General features: G+C 41.6%; 1 protein-coding gene and 1 non-coding gene across 8 annotated transcripts in view; one reads left to right on the plus strand and one right to left on the minus strand.

The window, feature by feature from the left end:
• Positions 1–25,845, plus strand: part of STIM1 (stromal interaction molecule 1) — a 172,247-nt gene that overhangs the window by 24,941 nt on the left and 121,461 nt on the right. The window contains exon 2 of one of the 7 annotated variants that reach the window (XM_070490808.1): positions 6,949–7,067. The exons of the other annotated variants lie outside the window; for them this stretch is intronic. The gene's annotated coding sequence lies outside the window, so the exon portion shown is untranslated. The remainder of the gene's footprint in view (positions 1–6,948; positions 7,068–25,845) is intronic. 7 annotated transcript variants of the gene reach the window in all.
• LOC123279178 (U6 spliceosomal RNA) lies at positions 12,610–12,716 on the minus strand. The gene has a single exon (XR_006517097.2). It is a non-coding gene; the product is annotated as a U6 spliceosomal RNA (small nuclear RNA).

Below are 25,845 nucleotides of genomic sequence, written 5' to 3' on the forward strand. Positions count from 1 at the left end.
TTAATGTTAGCTATAATTGTTCTAATCATCTTATCCTTTTACACCAGCACTGCCCTGTAGAACTTTGGGATGATGGGAATTTTCTATCTGTGCTGTCCAATATAGTAGCCACTAGCTAAGATGGTAGCCACTGGGCTTCTGCAGCTGTGTTGGACACTGGGGCTGATCATGGAAGGTCTTGACAGTAAGGAAGGCAGAGGAGTGAGTTAAAGTGTTTTAAAAGGTAATTTGGCCTCAAAAGTTAAATATGGTGTTGCCATATGACCCATCAATTCCACTTATAGGTATACTATAGGCTCATGAGAATTGAAAACATGTTCGCACAAAAACTGGTACACGAAAAATTGTCCATCAACTGATGAATAAATAAACAAAATGTCATATAATCACATAATGGAATATTATTCAGCCATAAAATGGAATGAAGTACTGATACATGCTATAACATGGTACCTTGAGAGCATTATGCTAAGTGAAAAGGCCACATATTATATGATTCCATTTATATGAAATGTCCATGATAGGCAAATCTGTAGAAACAGAAAGTAGATTGGTGGTTGCCAGGGGCTAGAGGGTGGGTCTAATGGGGGGTGACTGCTATGGATATGGAGTTTCTTTTTTGGGGTGATAAAAATGTTCTGAAATTAGAATGTGGTAATAGTTGTACAACTTTGTGAGTGCACTGAAAACCACTGAATTGTGCACTTTAAAATGGTGAAGTGTATGGTATGTGAATTATATCTGAATAAAAACAAAGAGAGTTTGGGTTTGCTGAAAACTATTGATTTTAACACAGTTATAGAAAGTTATAATTTATTTTCTTTTCTGATTGGAAGTCTTCCCCTAGGACTTCAGCTCACAAAGGTGAGGACTTATGGGTCCATTCCCAGTTTTAGATGTGAACCTGAACATGATCTTAGGCGTGGGCCCACCAGTGGGTAGGTGGACGGTGCAGTATTGTCCTGCTTTGGTTCAAGGGGACTTTTCTTCCTTTTGGCTGGGATTAGCATGGATGAGTCACTCTCTGTAGTCTGAAGGATGTGGGATGTGAAGAATGAGCTGTTTTCTCTATTCTGATGACATCTTGAGTATCACACAGTTGTAGGCCAAATATAGGTGCTGAACCATTTGGCCTGAATCCTTTATGGAGAATTACCTGGGAACCAGCTGAGGATGTGGAGAAGGAGAGAATCTAAGCCTGTGGGAACAACCAGGTGAAACTAGGTGAGAGATGCCAATGACAGATATTCTTTTTACCTTTTCACAGATAAGCAATTGAAAGCTCAAGGGGAGTTGATTTTTTTTTCACTCTGTAAACAGTAATTGGTGGACTACCTTGTGGCTGCACCATGGGCCATGTCCTCACGGAGTTCCCAAACACACCCGGACAGACATGTAGAATGCCAAGGGTCCACGGATTGGTTCAGATAGGATTGTGCACAGTCAGGGGAGGAAGAGATGACTGTGAGCTTGGTGATAAGAGAGGAAGCCTAGGAAACTCAGGCTGAGCCCAGGGCCAGAGGGCAGCATGCGCTGGGTGGAGGACTCCAGGGAGAGTAAGGCAGGATACATTCTTGTCCTTACACTTCCTGCCCTCTTTCTGTACCTGCTCACTTCTACTCTATAACAACAGGCCTTTGAGTACCTGCTCGTAGCCTGCTTCTGCACTGAGCAAAACTGGAGACACAGGCATTCTGAGGCCTGGCCCCTGTCCCTAGAAGTGCTTAATGTGTTTGGAGAGATGGACCTGGAATTGATTCTCATGGCATGGATCAGGGTGTGTAATAGACAGGGATGGACTTGGTGTGTAAGACTGCAGACTGACTGACTCTGACTTGGGATTAGGTAAGGCTACCCTTAAATAGGCATTGAGACAGGGCCTCAATAGAGGAACTTCTTAAGGTCATTGCTAGAAGATGAAGCAGTGGTAGAGAATGCTGCTTTTTTGGGTGTGGGCTGCTTTGGGGCCTTTCATTTTGCCCTCACATTTGATGAGGTAATAGAGGGTCTGTGTCCAGGAATAGCTCTCTTCCTGCCACCCCTTCGAGCAGTGCTGGGCTGACTGCTGAAGGCTCTTCCCTATTCTACACTTGTTCCATTGCTGTTTTGGAAAGATGAAGCCTGAGAGGTGCCAGAGCTATGCCAGTTGCTATGGGACCGGAAACAGGTGAGGCTTCTAGCTCTGCTTGATTTAGGGAGTAAGAGGTTTGTCCTCTTCAGGCAGCTTAAGGCCTGCCTTTGCTGTGAAACTGGATAAGTAGTCCACGCAGCTTGTTTTTCATTTGGGGCTATTTTCAGCCTTGGAGCCCAGCAAGGTGGAATGATTGAGATGCTTTTGTGGGGTTCAGGCTTTTGCCAGATCCTTTTTGCCAGGATATGGGCCCAGCCATTTCCCAGGAGATCAGCTTTTCCAAACAAGCCGTGCTAAAAGGAAGGAGCACTTTTCTTCCCTCTCAATGGGGAGTGTAGGAAATGTGAGGATGGGTGTTCGGTTTAATATTACAACCCAGGTCCTAAGTGGAGATGTGGTTTAGTTTCGAACATTGCCATATGGTCTCTAAAGCAGTTTTGAGGAACTCATCTGGATCCTTCTTGTATTTTTCTGCTCATCTCATTGGCCAGGCTCTACTATTTATGGAGCGTAAATGTGTAGACCTGCTGCTGGCCAGGGACTTGATCTCTTCTGTGCCTGCATGTCTCTAGGGCTACCAGAGCAGATGGCTTGGCCTTGCTGTACTGGCAACTGACCCACCAGTGGTCTGTGTCCAGTAGTCTTCTTGGGAGTTCCTATTTAGTGAGTGCTACTGTGTGCCAGGCAGCTATGGTGGGCACCGTACTGGATGCTGAGGTTCTATCGGAAACCTCGATCATCATCTAGGGCTTAACACAGTGCCCAAAAGATAAATAAATACTTGTGGTTTAATAAAGTGTTGATCCAAGGAATAAAATTTTTCTTTTACAAGAACTCAGACAGAGAGGGTGTCACTGAGTGCCTACTATGTTCCAGGTCCTGTGTGAAGTGCTTTCACAGACATTTAATTTTTAATACAGCCTTCTAAGGTGATTATTGCTATCAACATCTTACAGATGAACAAATAAGAGGTTACATGACTTGGCCAAAGCCACTTTCTAATAGCCTTATCTAGACTCTTTCTTGAGTTTCTGGCCTCTTGGCCTGGCAGATGCCTAATAGGGTATATGTGCCGTGTTTTTAGTATTGTGGGAGTGAGTGGAGCTAGTCTGAGTCCTTTCAAAGTCAGCAGGAGATTCAGCTATGCCTAGGCTGGGTGTTGATAACATAGACAAGGATAATAAAATGTGTACAACCTTGAGGAACTACCATCTAATGGGGGAGGTAGGTAAACAGATATTACTGTAGGAATTAAAGGAGCCATAAAAGCAAGGAGGGGCCCTTTGATTTTGTGAGGGGTACGGTGGGCAGCGACTTTTACTCTGAGGCCTTCTGTATCCCAGCTCTTGTTCTTCCTTTCCATACCTGCAGCTCCTCATAGGATTCTCCCTTACCACCTGACTGTATGTTTTGACAGGTTTGTCATCAAGATTGTTACTCCTTGAGACTAGATGCTTTTTTGTTCTTACTGCCTCTTAGATACCTGACCTGGACCATGTCACTTACCCTCTCTGGACCTCAGTTGCATTATCTGTATAATGAGACTAATAGTAGATAGGTATATTACAATCTGAAAACAGGGGCCAGTCCAGGTGGTGATCTCTGGAGATCCACCTAATTCTCCCACTTCTATGATTTCTGTGATCATATCCTTCTGGTCCTAAAATAGGACTGGGCATCCAGGAAGCTTTGAATTAAGTTTGTCCCAGAGACTGCTGAGGGTATTTTATGGCACTGCAAAAGTCTGAAACTTTTCTCCATCACCCTTGTTAGACCTAGCAGCACTGACGGATACTCTTAGCTTCTCTTGGCCAATCTCTTGGACTGAATCAGCTTTTCTAGTCTGGCAGTAAGGATTTGACTGAGGTTTTAAGCTCAAGAGGATATTGATTTAAATGTGTTTTCTAGTGTGGTTTCCTTCATTATCAACTAGGTCAATTGGAGGTAGTTGTTTCTTGATTTTGCTTCTGGAAGGTATAGTTTAAGCCATGGGATTGGGACTCCCCCCCCCTCGCCCTTAGGACTTTTACCTCTCTAGACATTGGGCTAGAAGTCTAAAGCTCCGGGAAACACTCTATTTATGTACAATACTCACTTAAGCTCTAAACTTGTAAAATAGTCAACTTTGGTAGGACTTGGGGTATCCCAAGGGACCTAGTAGGAAGTCATAGGAACTCTGAGCTACAGCTAAAGCTACCACTAATCAGACAGTTAACAATAATAAAAATAACAGTTAGTTGTTATGATAAAAAACAAATGTATATTAATTATGTGTTAGGTACAATTATGTATTTACCTATTTAATCCTCACAACAGCCAATGAGATAGATATTGTTATTCTCATTTTTTAAATGGGGAATCTAAGGTCACATATCTAGTAACTGGTGTAAGTGGGACTCAACCTAATTGAGAAATTTCATGTTCTAATTCCAAAGCCTATGCTTTTAACCATTGCACTATGCTGCCTGCCCAGTGATATGGATATATGCTTATATTTCTATGGACCAGGCTACCTCTTTGGGAGGAAGGAGATGTGGTTACAGGCTGTCTCTTCCTTAGCACCTGAGTCATTTATTTTTGGAATGCCTTGTCAGGCACTGTTTTATTTATTCAATAAAAAATGGTAGTATAGCATAAAGTTAAGACCATTGAGCTAGATCCAGGATTCTGGCTCCACTTCCTACTAGCTTTGTGACCTTGAACAAGTTATTCAACTTCTTTTAAATCAATTAACATGTTCAAAGCTCTTAGGACAGTGTCTGGCACAGAGTAAGTGCTCAGTAAATGTTGGCTATTATTAATATTAATTCTAAATTGAGGGCTAATAAATGTATCAGGCTGTGGGAATACAGAGGTAAACAAGATAATTTCAACCCTGTCCTTGCAGAATTTATAATCTAGTGAAGAATATAGCCGTTTAAACAAATGATTAGAAATATGATGAGAGCTATGAAGAAGTGCAGAATGCTGTGGGTACCTGCACAGAGGGACCTAACACTGCCTGAGGGCTCAGGATTCTCTGTGTAACTGTCAAAAGTGGGTCCCACGGTGGAATAGGAACAGCACAAACTCTAGGGCTTGACTGCCTGTGTTCAAATGTCGGCTCTGCCATTTATTAGCTGTGCCACTTTGGGCAAGTTACTTAATTGGCCTGTGCCTTTTATCTGAATAATGAGGATATTAATAGTATCTATCTCACAGAGTAGTTATGAGGATTAATAAGTAATATGTGTAAAGTCCTTTGAGCAATGCCTGGCATATAATAAAGATCCTGTGTATATGTTAAATAAAATAATTAGATGAAGTATACTCTTTTTAAGCATAAATCTTGGTATTCCTCATTTTAAAACCTTTTATTAACTTGGCCTATCTTGTAGGTTAAAGTCCAGTTTCTTTAATATGGCAAATAATAGGATGATCTTATTTTCCTGGGATAGTCCTTATTTACAGCTATTCTTCTGGGTGTATTTTACCATCAGAAGTGATCCTGTTCAGACCATAAATTACATGATCACTCTTGTATGGTGACCTTCCATATGAGGCCTTCCGTGGTTTGACCCCTTCCTATTTCTCCAGTCTCATCTTTTGACATTGCTCCACTAGCACGTTACCTAAGTGTTTCTGTGAACTACTTGTCATTTCCCAAAGCCGTGTCATGTTTTTTTTTTTTTTTGCATTTCTGAGCCTTTGCATATGCTATTCCCTCTGCCTGGAATGACCTCTCTCTTTCACCTCCATCTTTCTTGCCTACCATTGCCCTCCTGGCATATATCTACTCATTTTTCAAGATATACCTCAAGTATCTTCTCTATGAAGACTTGTCCTTGTATGCCTAGCCAGGTTGTTCATTTTCTCTTTTGTCCCCTTACTGTAATTAGTATTGCTTTTTGTTGTGATTCTTATCACCATTGTACTACAATTGTTTATTTTTATGTTCCCCTGCAGGATTTTGAGTTGTTAGAGGGCAAGGACTGAGTACTCTTTATTTCGTTAAAAAAAAGGGTGTTGAGTTATGGCATAAATATAATAAAATGAATGAAATACTTGATGAGTTTTTACATGTGTATATACTCATGTAACCACCACCCAGATCAAGATGCAAATAACATTTCTGCATCTTCAGAGTCTAGCGTAGAGCCTGGCAAACATTTTCTGTAAAGGACCAGATAGTAAATATTTTAGGCGTGATGGGCCATTCAGTTTTTGTTGAAGCGGCAAGTTTTTACAGGAAAGCAGCCATAGACAGTATGTAAATGAACATGCATGGCTGTGTTGCAGTAAAACTTTATTTGTGAAAACAGGTGTTAGGCTGGATTTGGCCTAACACCCTTCTCTAGGAGAGTGCCCAAGGACAAAAGAGAAATTCGGTAAATGTCTGTTGAATTGTAGATAAAGACCTTGATCTCAGAAACCTTTTTCTTGGTTTTCTAGTAGAAGAGCGGCTTCTATCTCCTGAGTAGGGCTGTGCTTTTGAAAGGTACTTCTTGAAGCAGGTTGCCTTTCGCAAGTTGTTTGTGTTCATAAAGGAATAAAAATGTCATCCCTTCCAGCACAATTTTGGTGGCCTGTGGTCTCTGAAAACTTAGGGATACCTGAAAGCAGTAAAGGGGTGTATTTGTGTGAATCCTTTGAGACCACGGACTATGTCATTCATTGTGTCCTTAGTGCCTACCTAGCATAGGGTGTTGGACAGGGGTGCTTAGTAAATGTTTGTTTTTGAAAGAATAAGTGAATTTAATTTGCTTTCAGTATTTCAACAAGCCTAATGGAAATTGTACATTTACCTACACTAAAAGTGTCTTTGCTTTTGATTTCAGATATGCCAGAGCTGTGTGGTAACACTAGTTTGCTCTTGCTTTAACTGGCAGTTGATGGCATCGTAGGACATAAACTTGTCCAGTGAGTGAATGACCTTGGACACCAGAGTAGAGCCAAAGTAAGCAACTGGTAGCAGGGCCCCGTGCTTGAATGTCTACGTGTTTACTTTCACTTTCTTGCTCATTAGGATCAAAGCCCCAATGGTGAGGTGTGTGATTTCATCATAGTTTGAAGTTTTGATAATTGTATATGATTGATTAAAATCTGGATCAGCATTTTGAAAAGAAAAAGGAGTGATAATTAACATAGCTGAAACTGTTGAATTATTTCTCAATAAGTGCATTTTGTTTACAGACAAAATTGTTCAAAACTTGAGAGGCTATGAAAGGAAAATAATCTAAGTGTTGATAAAAAAGATAGGTCTCATTATTTCTGAGTCAGGAATAGGCAGTTAAACTCTGTCATTAACACTAAACTTTTTTCCCTTAATGGTTGGCCTTCATCACAAGTGCCTTTTACTTATTTTTTTGTCATTTGGGCCTCCTAGTTTAGAGACCTAGATCCTAGGCTGAGGGAAAATTTTCAGTAATCTCTAGGGCACCTTCCCATTATCTACCCACCTTTGCCCCCCACCCCACTGTAGCCGGCCAGGTACACATGGGTTGCCCATTGAGTTCAATCTTAATTCCTGCTACCTCTCGTGTCTTCATAGAATTTATGTGTGTTTCCTGAAGGTTGGAAGGGGTTGGCATGGGGGTCGCGGGGGCGGTGTTGAGTGACTTAACTATCAGGAATAAAAGGCAAATTGTCTCCTGAGTGGTCCTAATAATTATCATACATACTTTAGAATATAAAGGATTTCAATCCTTTATTTAATTCTCATTGCTATCCTGAGAGGTAGCCCTATTTGCAAAAGAGTAACATGCAGCTCAGAGGGTAACTTCTTTAAGGTGTCATACTGCTATTAAGGCAGCAGAGCCAGGATTTGAGTCCAAGTTCTCTTACTCAGGTATCTGTGTTCCTTATAATGTAGCGGTGGTTTTCCAACTGTTTCTAGGTGTCCTAGGGCTTGCCAGAGGTGCCTCAAGAATCCCTGTGGGAGAGGTGAGTTATTGGGAAGAGCTCTAAGCTTTTCTTATGTGTCTCAGCTGCAGCCCCTCCACACTCAGCTTTTTTTTTTTAACTTAAAAAAAAACCCTTTTTTATTTTGGAATACTTTACACATATTTAAAACTAGAGAGGGCAGTATAATGAACCACCATATGCTCATTACTCCTCATCTACAATTATTTACTCATGGCCAATCTTATTAATCTTGTTTCATCTTTACCTTCCCACCCCCTTGGATTATTTTGAAGCAAATTCTAGATAAATTGTTTCATTCACAAACATTTTAGTATATATTTCTAAAAGAACTATATATGAAAACATAACCAAAATGTCATTATCACACCTAAAAACATAGCAGTAATCTCTTAATATCATCAACTAGTCAGCATTTAAATTTCCCATAATGACTCAGAAAGTTTCTTTAAGTTGATTTGTTCATATCAAAGAAGGTGTGCACAATGGTTGATCTAAATCTTGAGTCTCTTCTAATCCATAGCTTCCCTCCTCCTTTTTTCTTTTCCTTGCAATTTTATATTGAAGAAACTGGGTTGTCTGTCCTGAAGAGTTTCCCAATTTCTGGATTTTGCTGATTATCTCTTTATGGTGGCATTTAACATGTTCCTACGTCCTCTGTATTTTCTATAAATTATAATTGGATCTTGAGGCTTTATGAAATTCAGGTTCATTTATTTTTTCTTTTTCTTTTTTTTTGGAAAGGATGTCCAATCGTATCTGATTTTCTCTCTTTTTGTAATGTTAAGATTGATGAGCAGGTTCAGATGTCATCTTGATCTGTTAAAATATTTCCCATTAGCTTTTTGTCTAATGATTTTAGGAGCCATTGATGTTTGCTACCTAGATCGATTATTTCATTAGAGACCTAATTAGATATTGAGACTCCTAATTAGATTTAATTTGAACTGCATTTGAAAAAGAAGGTTACATTGTTTAAAAATAAAGTTTGAAAACTGGTGGATTGTAGCTGTTCTCTAAGAGCACCGATTACGACAGGAACCAGGAACTGTGAAGTGGGGACAGTAACTGTAACTAACTTGTGAGACTTTGTAAACCTTCTTTACTTCCTCATATGTGTTGTTTTTGGCCTACTTTTTTCCCCAGCCCCCAACATTTAAATCCTTACAACAAAAAGGGCCCACGTGTTTTGACTTTCGAAGGTGAGATGGATGGACTACCATGGAGCCAGGCTTTGGGGAGGGAGCCCTCGGGGGAGGACTGAGAGTTCTACTTTAATGAGCAAAGGAAGTGGTTAAGTCCCTGGGGCATATGCAGTCTGAAGAAGAGTCTAAAAATTGGCCTTGGGAGCGTCCAAGATTAGGCGCTCCCAGCTGAGAATGGAAGGACCAGTCCCTTATGCTTACCCCTTACTCCACAGCATAAGAGGACTCCCTAGTCTGTTTAAAGGGCCTGACTGGTCGGGCTTCAGTTGTGTCACATCTGATGTGTTCCAGGCCCAGAGTCCTGGTAGCTGTGTTTAGGAATTAGGAATTCTAGACTGATAACCTCAGGACAGCCTGAGGGCTCCTTGTTTTTGGCCCTGTTCTAAGGAAGGCCAAGGGCAGGAACCTCTTAGCAATACTTTGGGTGATCCTTGGCCGGCAATACCTTGTTACTCTGGCCAAGAAAAGAGCTGGTGTGGAGCACTTGGTGTTCTCTAGCCTTTGCAGAGGTCACAGGCAGATAGGGCAGGGGAGCAGGGCCTTAATTAGCTAGGGACTGCTGGAGCAAAGCCACTTGGCAGTGTCTTTACCTCAGCTCCTCAGTAGGACTGGCTCCTTCTCCTAGTGACAGTGCAAATACTCCCTCCTTTTATGGCTTCTAGGTCTCTGAGAGATCACTCTTCTGTGAGGTCAAGACACTTCTATGCAGTGTAGTTCAAGGCTGATTTTAAAAGCCAGTTAGGTGGAATGACCAAAATCCTTCTTTCTGTGTAGTACTTTTTAACTACTGAAGCACGTTTTATTTCATTTGTTCTGAACCAACAGTTCTGTGAGTTGTAGATGAAGAAATTAAAGTCCATAAAGGAGAAGTACTTAACTAAGATTATAGCCAATTAGGCTCTGCATTCTCAGACTAGTGCTCTTTCTACCAATATATGTATGGCAAGGGGGAAGGGGAAGGATGGTGAATAAAATTGAGTAACTTTTATGTGCCAGGTGCCATATAGGTGCTTAGCTTAGTTTCCTCATAATGTTACATATAAAATTTTTATCACTCTGCCCCAGAGTGGTTAAGTGACTTAACCAAGATTATATAGCTAAGAAGTGGCTGTGCCTGGATTCAGATCTAAGTCTGTTTGACTTTAAAGGCTGTGTCTTTCTATTATATACGTTCTTTGATAGTTGTTTATTCTAAAAAATCTTTATTGAGCTGCAGATGAAATGCGAGGCATAAGAGATGCAAGGAAGTGTAAGATTTAGTAATCTCTGCCTTCATGGAACCCATTATTTGGTGATGCTCATTGCTATGATAGAAGGAATGGGGACAAAAGGATGGAGAGAGGGATAGGGGGCAAAGGGAGCTCAGGGGGCTCCCTAATCTTTGATGATAGGAGGAGTTGTCAGGGGCTGCTTCCTAGAGAAGTTGGTACCTCAGCTAGTCTAGCGATGAAGAATACAGGCCCTGGGGTCAGTCTGCCTGGGTCCCATCACTTGCTAGTAATTCGTTGGGCAAATTAGTTAACCTCTCAGCGCCTGCTTCCTTATCTGTAACGTGGAGATAATCATATCTATCTTATAGGGCTGTTGTGAAGATCAAGATGAGATAATCCATGTTTAACATTTAGCAGATTGCCTGACATATAATAAACTCTCATTAATTGTTAACCATTATAATTATCATTGTCTAACTGTGTTTCTCTCATATACAGCTCAAGTGGGGACAAAGGAAGCCAGGCTGTCTTAGGACCTCTTATCATCAATAAAGTGGGGGTTTATTTAAGTGGTTTCAAAATATTCCTTCCGGCCTAAGATTCTGTCAGAGTAAAAACTGCCAAGTTACTTTTTTTCAGGAGGGCAGCTGTCAAGTAATTTTGTATCTAGTGGCAGCCCACCCTGGCTTATGTTCCCTAAAGCTATCTCTTGTCACCCCTTGGAAATGCTGTTTCTGAGAAAGACTTCTCTTTCTTCTGCTATCTCTTCATTGGATAGGCTGGAAGATGACCTCCTGTAGAAACTGGTCTGTTCTCCCAGGGCCCATATTCTTCATCACTAGTCTAGCTGAGGTACCAACTTCTCTGGGAAGCCTCCCTACAACTTCTCCTACCCCCAAGGATAAGGGAGCCCCCTGAGCTCCCTTTGCCCCCATCCCCCTCTCCATCCTTTTGTCCCCATTCCCTCTATTATAACAGTGAACATCACCAAATTATGAATTCCATGGAATTCATAGGAATTCATTCATTCAAGGAATGTAATGTAATGATAGAAAGACACAGGCTTTAAAGGCAACAGACTTAAATCTTAATCCAGGCTAACCTTCACCAAGCTTATTGTGATGGGGAAAGTAATGTAATTTTAGTGGTCCAAGTAGTCCAGGCAGTCTTTCCTACTTTAGAGTCCTGTCCATTTTTTTTTTTTGAGGAAGATTAGCCCTGAGCTAACTACTGCCAATCCTCCTCTTTTTTTTTTTTTTTATTAATGTTATGATAGATTACAACCTTGTGAGATTTCAGTTGTACATTTTTGTTAGTCATGTTGTGGGTACACCACTTCCCCCTTTATGCCCTCCCCCCACCCCCCCTTTTCCCTGGTAACCACCGATCAGATCTGCTTATCAATATACTAACTTCCACCTATGAGTGGAGTCATATAGAGTTCGCCTTTCTCTGACTGGCTTATTTCGCTTAACATAATACCCTCGAGGTCCATCCACGTTGCTGTGAATGGGCCAATTTTGTCTTTTTTTATGGCTGAGTAGTATTCCATTGTGTTTATATACCACATCTTCTTTATCCAATCATCAGTTTCTGGGCATGTAGGTTGGTTCCACATCTTGGCTATTGTAAATAATGCTGCGATGAACATAGGGGTGCAAGGGACTCTTGAGATTTCTGATTTCAGGTTCTTAGGATAGATACCCAGTAATGGGATGGCTGGGTCATAGGGTATTTCTATTTTTAACTTTTTGAGAAATCTCCACACTGTTTTCCATAGTGGCTGTACCAGTTTGCATTCCCACCAACAGTGTATGAGGGTTCCTTTTTCTCCACAACCTCTCCAACATTTGTTGCTCTTGGTTTTGGATGTTTTTGCCAATCTAACGGGTGTAAGGTGATATCTTAGTGTAGTTTTGATTTGCATTTCCCTGATGATTAGCGATGATGAACATCTTTTCATGTGTCTATTGGCCATATTTATGTCTTCTTTTGAGAAATGTCTGTTCATGTCCTCTGCCCATTTTTTGATCGGGTTGTTTGTTTTTTTGTTGTTAAGCAGTGTGAGTTCTTTGTATATTATGGAGATTAACCCTTTGTCAGATAAGTGGCTTGTAAATATTTTTTCCCAATTAGTGAGCTGTTTTTTTGTTTCAATCCTAAAAATATGGAACGCTTCACGAATTTGCGTGTCATCCTTGCGCAGGGGCCATGCTAATCTTCTCTGTATCGTTCCAATTTTAGTATATGTGCTGCCGAAGCGAGCACCAATCCTCCTCTTTTTGCTGAGGAAGACTGGCCCTGAGCTAATATCCGTGCCCATCTTCCTCTACTCTGTATATGTGGGATGCCTGCCACAGCATGGCTTGCCAAGTGGTGCCGTGTCTGCACCTGGGATCCGAACTGGCCAACCCCCGGCCACCAAAGCAGAACGTGTGCACTTAACCACTGTGCCACCGGGCCAGCCCCGAGTCCTGTCCATTTTGAGTAACTGTGGAATAACAGTACCTTTATACATTTGTACAGTGCATTCTTTTAAAATGTGTTCTTCAGAACATCACTATCATATGAAAAGACAATAAATATTACTTTTTAAAGGACTTTTCAGGGACTGGCCCAGTGGTGTAGTGGTTAAGTTTGGTATGCTCTGCTTTGGCGGCCCGGGGTTTGCAGGTTTGTATCCAAGGCGCGGACCTACACACCGCTCATCAAGCCATGGTGTGGTGGCATCCCACATACAAAATGGAGGAAGAGGGGCACAGATAGTAGCTCAGGACAATCTTTCTCACACATACAAAACAAGACCTTTGAGATCAAGTTTGGAAAACCTGGGGGGCCTTTAATATGATAAGGAAAGGTGTTCAAGGTTTCCTACATATTTTTGATCATGGAATCTGCACCCCCCCCCACCCAAACCCCCACCTATTGACATTTCATAAGACTCCAGTGTTCCCTGGAACACAGTTAGGTAAATGAGCATAATGTGGCTCCCTGCTTTTCTATTAGTAGGGCTTGGAGAAGTAGAATGGCCAACTGTCCTTTGGCTGGCAGGGTACCTCCAGGGCTCCCCTTCTTTTCACAGACTGGGATGCTCTTGCAGAAGTCTCTAGATCTTGGTTAATCCACCAGTTCCTGGTTGTGTCTCAGACTCGATGGTGGGAGATATAACTAATTCAGCCTTTATATTTGGCCTGGTCTTCTGCTTCTGGAGGGAGAGGGAAATGCCCTGCTTTGAGGGAACAACACTGGGGTCAATGAGTGAACTATCTGTCTGCTCTCTTGTTAACTGCAGCTGGCCCAGAAAAGGGATGGGGAATGGGTTGCATTCAATATTTCAGTCTTAAGGAGTTCTGGGTTTCACTCCTCACTCTGCTTTGAGTGAGATACTTCTATTTTATCAACGTTTGTTTTCCCATTTAAAAATGAAGTAGTTGGGTTAGATTGCATTCCATAAATATGTATTAAACATTTACTATGATGCAGTCACTGTTCTAGGGTAATGGTGATGTAGTGATGGAAAACCAGACACTGCCTCATGGAACTTAATCTAGTAGAGATGATTAGATGATATGAGTATGGAAGTGTATGTTACAGATTAAGACTTTCGTAGTTGAGAGAAGGCAGACATTTGTGTGAGTCACTGTAGTCTAGCAGGCTTCCTGGAGATGATGTGACTTAATTAGTCTCTAAAAGTCTGTTTAAGGTTTATATCCTGCAGAAGCTCAGGGAGGCATTTGGATTGTGAAAATGACCTGAGTGCAGGTAGGAGTGAATATAGAGAATAGAATGCTCAGGAGAAGGTGAGTATCTTGTACTGCATGCTCTTAGGCATGGTACCGCCAATGGACACTCTGCTAAGGGGGCTATTTCTGGGGCAGCTGAAGGTAGCACTGCCAGAGAGAATTTGCAGCCAATGACAGTGGGAGGGGTTAGGCAGATGGGGATTGGTACTGTGGGTAGAGGCAAAGAATCATAAGTGATGAAGTCAGAAGTTAAAAGGATTGGGAACTGGTGAGTTGTAGAATGTGAAATGGGTCAGGGCAACAGTTGATGTTTCAGGCTATAAATGACAGAGGTACTTTAAACCTGAATATGTTTATATATCATTTACTAAGTTCTTACCATATGCCAGGCACTGTTGTTGGCATTTTTAATGCTAAGCTTATTTAATTTTTAAAAATTATTTAATTCTTAGTATTAGTGTATTTAATCTTTAATAACCCTAAGAGGATAGGTGCTATTATTTTCCTATTTTACAGGTGAGAAAATTGAGGCCCAGAGCTTAAATAACTTGTTCAAATTCACATGGTTAATAATTGGCGAAGTTAGGATTCAGGCCTGGGTGATATGTTTCCAGTGTCCTTGCTGTTAATCACCATGTTATACATTTTTAGGCAGTGAGAAGCCATCATGGATTTCTGGCTAGTGAAGCAACTTGTTGCAAGTGGTGTGGTCCAGGGCAGTTTCCCGGGAGGAGGAACTGAAGGCAGGAAGATTAGCCACAGGTTGTAGTAATCATCCCAGTTACTTTTTTTTTTTTTAAGATTTTATTTTTCCTTTTTCTCCCCAAAGCCCCCTGCTACATAGTTGTGTATTTTTAGTTGTGGGTCCTTCTAGTTGAGGGACACCACCTCAGCATGGCTTGATGAGCAGTGTCATGTGCTCACCTAGGATTCGAACTGGTGAAACCCTGGGCTGCCCAAGCAGAGCACGTGAACTTAACCACTCGGCCACGGGGCCGGCCCCCATCCCAGTTACTTTTGAAGGTGTATAAAGGTCTTGAAATTATTTTGCAAATTACTTCCTGAGATGGACCTGGCAACTGCCAGTCCTACCTGTAATCTCAGCTCATTTTAGAAATCATTTTGCAAAGGAGTTTAATCTACAGGAAGCTCTTCTTTCTCTGTTGAACAGGCTATGCCAGGCAGAGGGGCCCCAGTAATCAGGTCAGGAAAACCTCCTCTGGGGTCAGAGTCCAAGCAGCATCTGGAGGCATTTGCAAGAGGGGAAGTTGAACCTATTAAGATTTCCTGTAGCCGTTAGAGTTTGCTCTCCTGATATGGGGGGAGTATCCTCTATGACCATTGATACTCATAGTCCACAGATTACTGAGTAGTCCACAGATTACTGAGAAGATAAGCACACAAGCAGGTACACTCAGTGTAGTATCACAGGTGCTACATTAGAAGAACAGAGAAAATGTACAAGGAGAGAAAGGAAGGAGAGTCAAAATGCTTAGCAAGAGAGAGTCGGAGAAGGCTTCAGAGATGTTTAAGCTGGATTTTTAAGGATGACCAGAGTGTGCTAGGCCGGGAAGGTCCTGGAATGCATTCTAGGCAGGGTGAGTGTGAAAGTGCATGGCATCTTCAGGGAGTGGTGAATTCTTCCTGTGCTGGACTGTTGGACTGCTTGGGAGGGATTCTGAATGGTAAAGAGCTTAAATCCTGTTGGAGTTGAGCTTCACTGTAGATATTTAAGATGGAGAGTGGCACGGTCAGAGTGGTGTTTTAGAAAGGTCTCTTTGATGCCTGTGCTTAGGAGGCTTAGAATGGGTAGATTAAACTAGAGGCAGAGAACCCAGCCTGAAGACTGTAGCAGTAGCAAATGTTGGGGCTGGAACAAGGGCTGTGGTCATGGGGGTTGATTTAAATTGTGTGACTGAGGGTGAGGGAGGAAGTGTTAGGTGACTGGGTATTGCTGTGATGCTGTTAATACATGGAATACAGTCTGGAGAGCTGGTTTGGGGAAGTTATTGTTGGTTTTGAGATGCCTGTGGTGACATCCAGGAGAAGCTGTCCGGTACTTGGGGAAGAAGTTTTGGAGCTCCTGAGAGAGGTAGGCACGTAGATATGAGAATGATGAGTTTTAAGTGAGAGTGGAAACATAAAAGTAGATGAAATCACCTGAGTGAAATCCATCAAATGAAGAAAGGAAGGAGGTTGAGGACAGAGCCCAGAGGAACTCTCATGTCTATAGACAGAAAAGTTAGGGAAGGAATCTGTGCAGGAGCAATCAGAGAGGTAGGAGAAAGTACTGTCTGGGAAGCCAGGAATGAGAAAAGTTTCTAAAAGAAGGTAGATGTTTGTTGCAGCAGAGAACAGGTGGGATGAGCCCTGAAGTGAGGCTACTGAGTCATTGGTGACCTGGTGATGACAGTTTCAGTGGAGGGTGGGGTCGGAAGCTAGACCGCTGTGGCTTAGGGAGTGAGCATGAGGTGAAGACATAGAGGCAATAAGTATAGACTTCTCTTTTGAGAAATATAGTGGTAAGGGAAGGAAGGAAAGAGGGTGATATTTTGAAGAGGAACCAGGGGAGGCAGGTTCAAAGATTTTGTTTTTTCAAAGTTGGGGGAGTAGAGACCTGAGCTGGTATAGATTGAGAGGGGAGGGTTAGAGAAATGTAACCAGTGAAGGTACCATGCCTCTCTGTGTACTCCGTGTTATTGTGGGAGCCCTAAACTGTGGTGCTGTGCTGAAGCTTGTAATCACCAGAGAAAGTGTGGGGCAGACAAGAGAGACCTTGACATTAATAATAAATTAATGATAGCACCGTATATTCATTAACCTCTGCATGCCAGGCATTTATCTAGATACATCTAAACACATTAGACACAATTCTAATACTCACCACAACTCCCGGAAGAAGGTACAGTGACCATTTTCCAGATGCAGAAATAGACAACTTAAGAAGCATACAGCTAGTTAGTGGTGGAGCCAAAGTTTCAGCCGAGGTCTGCGAAACTACAAGGTGTGCTCTTTCTACTCCACAGTGCTGTCTTTTCCATTAGGAACTCAAGGTTGAGACTCGAAGGAGGGAAGAGGTAGGGATAGATGACCCCAGAGGGACAAAGGTACATTTCTGGAACTGGTCCTAGCCTGGAGGGAGCATGACTTAATCTCTGGGATAAAGGAGAAAGGTCTTGGTCTGTCTTTGCTCTGCCTTCTCTCTGCTTAGCCAGTGACTTTGCTGACTGCAGTCTTTTACTTTATTTTTCAACATCTTCCTGTAACTTCCTACCAGGGCCTCTGAGGTCCCAGCTGCTGCCTGTTATTGACTGTTTACAGAGAAAAAAGAATCAACCTCTAAGCCCGAAGAGGCGTATACTTTCTGACAAGTTACCTATGAGGAATGCTGAGCTGTAAGATGGCACTCTCTTTGGCATAGGGCACATGGTAGGCTTCTTCCTGATAAGTACTTTTATTTGTATTGAATAATTTTAGATCAGTGGAAAGAACAAAACACTGAAAATTAGAAGAGATTTCCAGTCTTAGTGATCAACTAGGTTACTCCAACAAGTCACCTCCCCTTTTCGTATTTACCTAACATAAGGTAGGGACTGTGTTTTACTCATCTCTGTATCCCATGTACCTGGCACACAGCCTGGCTGAATAGGTGTCCTGAATAAATTTATTATGGAGTAAGTTAATCTGCTCCTCTGTTAAATGAGGGAATTGGACGTTTTGATTTCCAAAAGCCACTTCAATTCTGAAAGTGTATTGTTCTGTGAGGATTTATATGCTTTAATTATAAAATAAGTACTGTCATTTATTTAGCACCTACTATTTGCCAGGAACTGTGTGAGGGTCTTTACATATTTATTTTATTTAGATGATTTTTAAAATTTTTAAAGGTTGTGTGGGTCCTTTAGAAATATTATGGTGCCTTGGGCTATAATAATGCCCACAGGGTAGTACCTGTGCCTACCATCTTAACTATTTTTAAATCTAAAGTTTAGTGGTCTTAAATACATTCATAATGTGAAACCATCACCGCCCTCTATCTCCATAACTGATTTCATCTTGTAAAACTGAAACTGTATACCTATTTAAATAATAACCCCCTATTTCGCCTCCCCCCAGGCCCTAGCAATCACCATTCTACCTTCTGTTTCCATGATTTTGACTACTCTAAAACCCAGATACCACCAACTTTGGCGTGAGAGATCTGGTGAAGCCCTGGGCTTATAAGAGACCCAAACAAAGAGTGGAAGCAGATGTATTCAGGGTAAAGCTGTTCTGAGTAACATGACAGAAGTAGAGGAGGAGGTGGAAAAAGTCATCCTGTGGTATATGATGTGGTCAATGACGTATCTAGAGATTAGCGAATAGTGAAGTGTGGATCAAAGTGGTGCCCAGGGTGAAATGAGACTGGGATCAGAGCTGTTCCCAGGAAATAATGAAAATAGGATGAGAACTTTCCCCAGGGTAATGTAAGTCTGGGGGAAAGTGTATGGAGGCAACAACACCATTCCCAGACTGACGGCAAGAAAATAGCATGTTTGAGTAGCCACAAGTAGCAAGGGAAACATAATGAGAGGAAAGACTTTTAGGGCAACGTGTTCAGGAGATGAGGGACTCTGGGCAGATGTTTGCTCAAAGCACAGGGATCTGGCATATCAGTCGGAGCACAGAGGCCTGAGGAGCGGGTGGAGCCTGACCTCACTGAAATCACAGAGGCTTTCCAGACCTTGTCAAAAACTAAGACCATTGTGGTTGCATAGCATTGTGAATGTACTAAATGTCACTGAATTATTCACTTTGAAATGGTTAATTTTATGTTATGTGAATTTTACCTCAATAAAACAAGCTTAAAAACAAAACTGAACAAAACTGAGAACTGTGTCCTGCCTCAGTCTTTGTAGGACTTGGCTTGGGGTTCTGTTACTGCCTTTCTTCTGCAAGAGCTTGGCTTATCAGTGGTGGCACTGGGGAGTCAAGGATGAGACTAGGCATAGCAGCAGAGATGTGAGCCAAAAGCATCTCCTTTTTTTTTTTTTAAGATTTTATTTTTCCTTTTTCTCCCAAAGCCCCCCAGTACATAGCTGTGTATCTTTAGTTGTGAGTCCTTCCAGTTGTGGCATGTGGGATGCCGCCTCAGCATGGCCTGACAAGCGGTGCCATGCGCACCCCCAGGATTCCAATTGGCAAAACCCTGGGCAACCAAAGTGGAGCACGCGAACTTAACCAATTGGCCACGGGGCCGGCCCCTTCCTGCATTTTCTATCTGGTAAACTCCTCATCTTTCAATACTCAACTCAAGTGTCATCACTTTTTTGAAGCCTCTCCAGTCTCCCTGCCCATAGGCAAGCAGCCCATTCCATTATTATTCTTCTATTATACTTTGTATGTCTCTCTCTTAATTATCTCACGGTATTGTAATTGCTTTGTGTGATTGGGAGTTTTTTAAAGACAGGGGCCTGGGCCCCACTTTGTTTTTTTTTCACCCCTGGCCCAATATTGACAGAGACAACTCTCACTGTTTTTTTTTTTGAGAAACTTTCATTTCTACACCATGGATACCCAATCATAAACGGCAAATAAGAGGCTATGTTTGTATTAGTCAGTGTAGTGACGCTAACTCAAGAACACTTGAGTTTTAGCAGGGCACATACTGCCCAGCCTTCTTTGCAACTAAGTGTGGCCACATGTCTAAGACCAAACCAGTGGGATCTAAGTGGAAGTGGTGCGTCTACCACTTCTGGCTCATGAGCTTAAGCAGAATGGAAGAGTGCTTCTTTTGCCCTTTTCTCCTTCCTGCTAGCTGGGAGATGGTGAGAGCTACAGCACTCTTTTTGGTCCCAGAGGTGGAAGCATCACGTTGAATGAGGATGACAGAGTGCCACTCTTGGCCCCAGACTGCTCACTGCTCAACTATTATATGAGAGAAAAACTACTTCTCTTTGGTTTAATCTACTCTGAATGAGGGTCTCTTTGTTACAGCCGCTTGACCTGTACTCTCACCAATGCAGGGAGGCATCCGGTTGCTGCAGCATCAAGTTGTTTCTTCCTGCTGTTCCTGGATGTCTCTTAGTCAGACTATTCACTGGGTTCCTGACTATTTCTTGCCTTGCCTTGCCTCATAGCCCTAATTGCTGCTGCCCAGATGATTCCCTGAATTCTCTCATATACTTTAAAAAAATTCATTGAGGTGAAAGTCACATAACATAAAATTAACCACTTTAAATGGAAGAATTCAGTGGCATTAGTACATTCGCAATGCTGTCCAACAGCCAGTTCTGTCTAGTTCCAAAACATTTCCATCACTCCAAAGCAAAGTACTTTATCTGTTAAGCAGATTCTCCCCCTTTCCCCCTCCTTCTGGCAGCCATCAATCTCTATGGATTTACCTATTCTGGATATTTTATATAAATGGAACCATACAATATGTGACCTTTGGTATCTGGCTTCTTTAATTTAGCATAATATTTTAGATGTTAATCCACATTGTAGTATGTGTCAGTACATCATTCTTTAAAAAAATTTTTTTTATTGTGGTAAAACATTTAACATAAAATTTGCCACTTTAACCATTTTAAGTGTGCAATTCAGTGGCAATAATTACATTCACAGTGTTGTGCAAACTCACCACTGTCTATTTCCAAAACTTTTTCAACACCCCAAACAGAAACTCTGTACCCATTAAGCAATAACTCCCTATTCTCCTCTGCCGCTAGCTCCTGTTAAACTCTAATCTACTTTCTGTCATCATGAATTTGCCTATTCTAGATATTTCATATAAGTGCAATCACATAATATTTGTCCTTTTCTGTCTGGCTTATTTCACTAAGCATAATATTCATAAAGTTTATACATGTTGTAGTATGTTTCATGCTATATATATATATATCATACTGTGTATGTATAGTGTATATATATATATATATATATGAATATGTACATATCACAATTTGTCTGTGCATCTGGTGATGGACACTTGGGCTGTTTCTACCTTTTGACTATTGTGAATAGTGCTACTATGGACAGGCGTATACATGTGGCCAGTTGTCAGTTCCTTTGGCTGTATCCCTAGGAGTGGAATTGTGGGGTTATATGGTAATTCTATGTTTAACTTTTTGAGGAACCTCCAACTGTTTTCCACAGCAGCTGCACTATTTTACATTCCCGCCAGCAATGTATAAGCATTCCGTTTCTCCACATCTTTCCTAAAACTTGTTATTTTTCAGTTTGTTTGTTTGTATTATTTACAGCCATCCTAGTGGGTGTGAAGTGGTATCTTGTCGTGGTTTTGATTTGCATTTCCCTAATGACTAATGATGTTGAACATCTTTTCATGTACTTTTTGGCCATTTGTATATCTTCTTTGGAGAAATGTCTCTTCAGTCCTTAGTCTATTTAAAATTAGATTGTTTGTCTTTTTGTTGTTGAGTTGGTAGAATTCTTATGTATTCTGGATACTAGACCCTTATCAGATATATGATTTGCAAATATTCTCTCCCATTCTGTAGATTGACTTTTCACTTTTTTGATAATGTCTTTTGATGCACGGTAGTTTTTTTTTAATAGAGTCCCATTTATCCATTTTTTTCTTTTGTTGCTCATGCTTTTCACGTCATATCTAAGAATCCATTGCCAAATCCAAGGTAATGATTACCCATATGTTTTCTTCTAGTAGTTTTATAATTTTAGCTCTTGTATTTAGGTCATTGATCCATTTTGAGTTAATTTTTGTATATGATGTGAGTCTAATATACTTTTAAATCCTTGATTGCATGCTTTTGGTGTTTTTCCAGTCAGTGATGATTTTTACATCTTCAGATCCCAGTAGGTAGAGAAGTTGTGTTAGCTGCTGTTGGCTGAAGTGCAGCTTCTCCCCATAAGTACATCTTAGGATACGTTTCTTCATTCTCAGAACCTATCCACTGATGTGCATTTCAGAGGTCTAGGACTACTTTGAAAGTAAGGCCACTGACTTTCAGGGCTGCTGGTCAGTTGAGTGACACACTTTTACGTGTGTGCAGTGAGCTGTTGTGCCATGGGCTTGTCTGTATCTCAATCTGTGAGGAAAAGGAGCAGGGAGAGGGCTGATTGAAACAAGACAAAGCTGCCTGGGGTCAAGTAGCAATGCTGTCAGGTAGCAAGTCCATACTGAGCCCAGTCAGGTTCCCAACCCTGTGTATGGCTTGCTGAGAACTGTATGAAGCAGTAATGAGTAGTGAAAAGATATAATTTAGAGACAGAAGCCTTGATTTCAAATTGGATGACTTCAGGTTAGTCACTTCTCTCTGAGCCTCAATGTCTTCAAATATACAATGTGAACGGTGACTTCAGAGTTGTTTTGTTTTTGAAGATCAGGTGAGATTATCAATGATAAGGTGATCTGGAAACTGTAAAATGCTGTGCACATTTAGGAATAAAATAGGGAGTCAAGGAGAAGACAAAGTCTCCCGGGAGTTTTTTTTTTAGGATGCCCCCCTAACTGTGATTTGTAGTAAAGGTCTGAGGTTTATTGACCAGTTGGGTGTTTTTCAGTTTATTTTTTCAAATAATTTTACGTTTGGGGCTGGCACAGTGGCGCAGCGTTTAAGTTCGCATGTTCCACTTCTTGGCGGCCCGGGGTTCGCCGGTTCGGATCCTGGGTGCAGACATGGCACTGCTTGGCAGGCCATGCTATGGTAGGCATCCCACATATAAAGTAGAGGAAGATGGGTACGGATGTTAGCTCAGGGCCAGTCTTCCTCAGCAAAAAGAGGAGGACTGGCAGTAGTTACCTCAGGGCTAATCTTCCTCAAGAAAAAAAAAAGTTTTACATTTGTTGTGACTCTTTTGCAAGTGAAAGAAATACACCTCAGCCTGACTTAAGCAAGAGAGCGACTTATTGACTGAAGTAACAAAAAAGCCTAGAAGTAGATCTACCTTTAGACACAGCAAGATCTGGGGACTTGAATGATGGATGTTATTTGGACCTAATCTCTCTCCTCTTGGCTCTGCTTTTCTTTGTTTTGGTGTGTTCTTAGGTAGGCTCAACCCATGCAGTGGCAAAGATAGATATCAGCTTTGGGTGTGCATTCTATCAGCTAAGCAACCACTATTGAAAGATAATACCTCTTTCCTGATGGTCCTGGCAGTCCTGGGTATGATTTTGGCTTGGCTCATGTACCCAACTTAAAGTAATCTCTGTGGCCAGAATAATGCTGGACTTTGATTGGCCAACAGAGTTACATTCTGCTTTGGAGTCAGAGTCAACTGCCCTGGTACCATGTGGACTGAAACCAGGGAAGAAGATCAGGGTGCATTACTCAGAGAAGGGTTTGGGAGGTGGGGAGATAATTTAGGTCAGCAAAATTCATAGATATCTGCTACATAATTGAGCCATATTAATTTTTTTTTTAAAAAAGGAAGATCCCGGTGCCGGCCCCTGGCCAAGTGGTTAAGTTTGCGCGCTCCGCTTCGATGGCCCAGGGTTTCACTGGTTTGGATCCTGGGCGCAGACATGACACCGCTCATCAGGCCATGTTGAGGTGGTGTCCCACATGCCACAGCCAGAAGGACCCACAACTAAAATATGCAACTATGTACTGGGGGGATTTGGGGAGAAAAAGCAGAAAAAAAAAGATTGGCAACAGTTGTTAGCTCAGGTGCCAGTCTTAAGGGGGGAAAAAAAAGGAAGATTCGTTATTTCTAATATTTAAAACTCAACAAAAGTAGAACTGCTCTGCTTGAAGAAGTAGATCTTGCCAAAGAAACTGGGTGGGAAGTTGGGGCGAGAAGAGGGGTCTGCAGAGCATAATTTGAAAACTGCTTGACAGTTTACCCAATAGATATTTGTTTGAGGTGTGATAGTCCCTGAATCCTTTCTGCCTATCTTTCTGGCTTTTTGTAGAAGAGATTGTATTTTTCTTCCAATCAGGGAGAGTGAAGTAAGTAGCAGAGCCAGTTATTGCCTGGGGTAGACGATGCCAAGGACCTTGCTTCCTGGACACCGAACTGTGCTGCTGCTTCTTTTTTTTCTTTTTTTAGAAACCATGAGCCTTTCAAATTTAAATAGGGACTCATAGAGAACGGGAAGAAGTCACTTTACAGTGCAATGGTTAATGTGAGTGATGAAATATATTTGTATCCTACGCATTTTGCAAGGGCTCAATATGCTGGAGTGTAGAGAGCCGTGTTCTAGATTCTGTAGTGTAGACTGGGTGTGAGTGAAAGCTGCCCTCACACAGCAGCCAGTTTATCAGGCAGCCAACAGCCATTGTTTTTTGAGATAAAATTCACATAACATAAAATTTGCCATTTTAAAGTGTACAGTTGGGCGTCTTTTTAAAAACAAGTTCGTGCAACCATCCCCACTATCTAATTCCAGAACATTTTCATCATCCCACAAAGAAACCCCATTACCCATTAAGCAGTCAGTCACTCCCCATTCTCTACCTCCTGGCAACCACTAATCTACTTTCTGTCTCTGTGGATTTGCCTGTTCTGAACATTTCGTATAAGTGGAATCATGTCTGGCTTCTTTCACTTAGTGTAATGTTAATATATATTTATCTTATTACTTTCTTAGGATACTTTATAGAAGTAGAATTGTCCCACAGACCTAGCAAGTGGTTATTTCTCCTATCCTCATAGGTATAATTGAGATGGATGTAGTCAACTGTTGGCGTAGCACCCACATCACATAAGAGCTATCATTTGGGGAAGGCCAAGTGGAAGCCTTTGAAACTGCTCTCTGCTCCCCTGGCCAAGATAGTGAATCAAAACCAATATCACATTCTGTGAGGGATGGTGGAGATTAGTGTTGCCCTTAAGTATCTTAAGAATGCAGGGATGGTGGTCCCTATCACTTCTACATTTAATTCATTAGTCTACCCACTGCCCCCTACAAAACTGGATGAATTCTGGAGTATGTGGAATTCAGAAGGTTTACCTTACTAGCCCCAAGTGCGGCTGCTGTGATGGATATGGTGTCTTTGCTAGAGCAGGTTAATATGGTATGTGGCCATTGATTTGGTAAATGCATTCTTTTCTATCTCAATCAGAAAAAAGGAGCAAAAACAGTTTGCATTCTTATGGAACAGGTATAAATATACCTTTATAGTTTTGCCCAGGGCTGTGTAAACAATTCCATTCTTTTACTCTTTGTCATAATATAGTCAGAAGAGTCCTGGACCATCTGGCTGTCTCATAGAACATCACTTTGATCTATTATCTTGATAACATCATGCTAATCAGACAGCATGAGCAAGAGGAGGTTAGCACACGGAGGCCTTGGTAAGATACCTGTGCTCTGCAGTGGGTAGTGCCACATTCTTTGCCAAAGTGAATGTGTTTGGTTTTAAAATATGTTCTCAAATTGTTTATATGCCTCCCATCAAGAGGTGGAGCCTAATTCCTCACCCTTTGACTACACTGCACCCTAGTAGTTCGATTCTAACAAATAGAATAAAGTGAAAGCGATGATGTATGACTTCAGAGGCTAGGTCGTAAAAGGTACTACAGTTTCTCTGTCTCTCTGATCACTTACGCTGGGGGAAGCCCACCAATACAGTCGTGTGTCACTAAACGACGGGATACCTTCTGAGAAATGCATCGTTAGGTGATTTTTGTCATTATGTGAATATCACAGAGTGTACTTAGAGAAATCTAGATGGCATAGCCTACTA

The sequence above is a fragment of the Equus asinus genome, chromosome 20, assembly GCF_041296235.1.
Source record: "Equus asinus isolate D_3611 breed Donkey chromosome 20, EquAss-T2T_v2, whole genome shotgun sequence".
Lineage (NCBI taxonomy): Eukaryota > Metazoa > Chordata > Mammalia > Perissodactyla > Equidae > Equus > Equus asinus.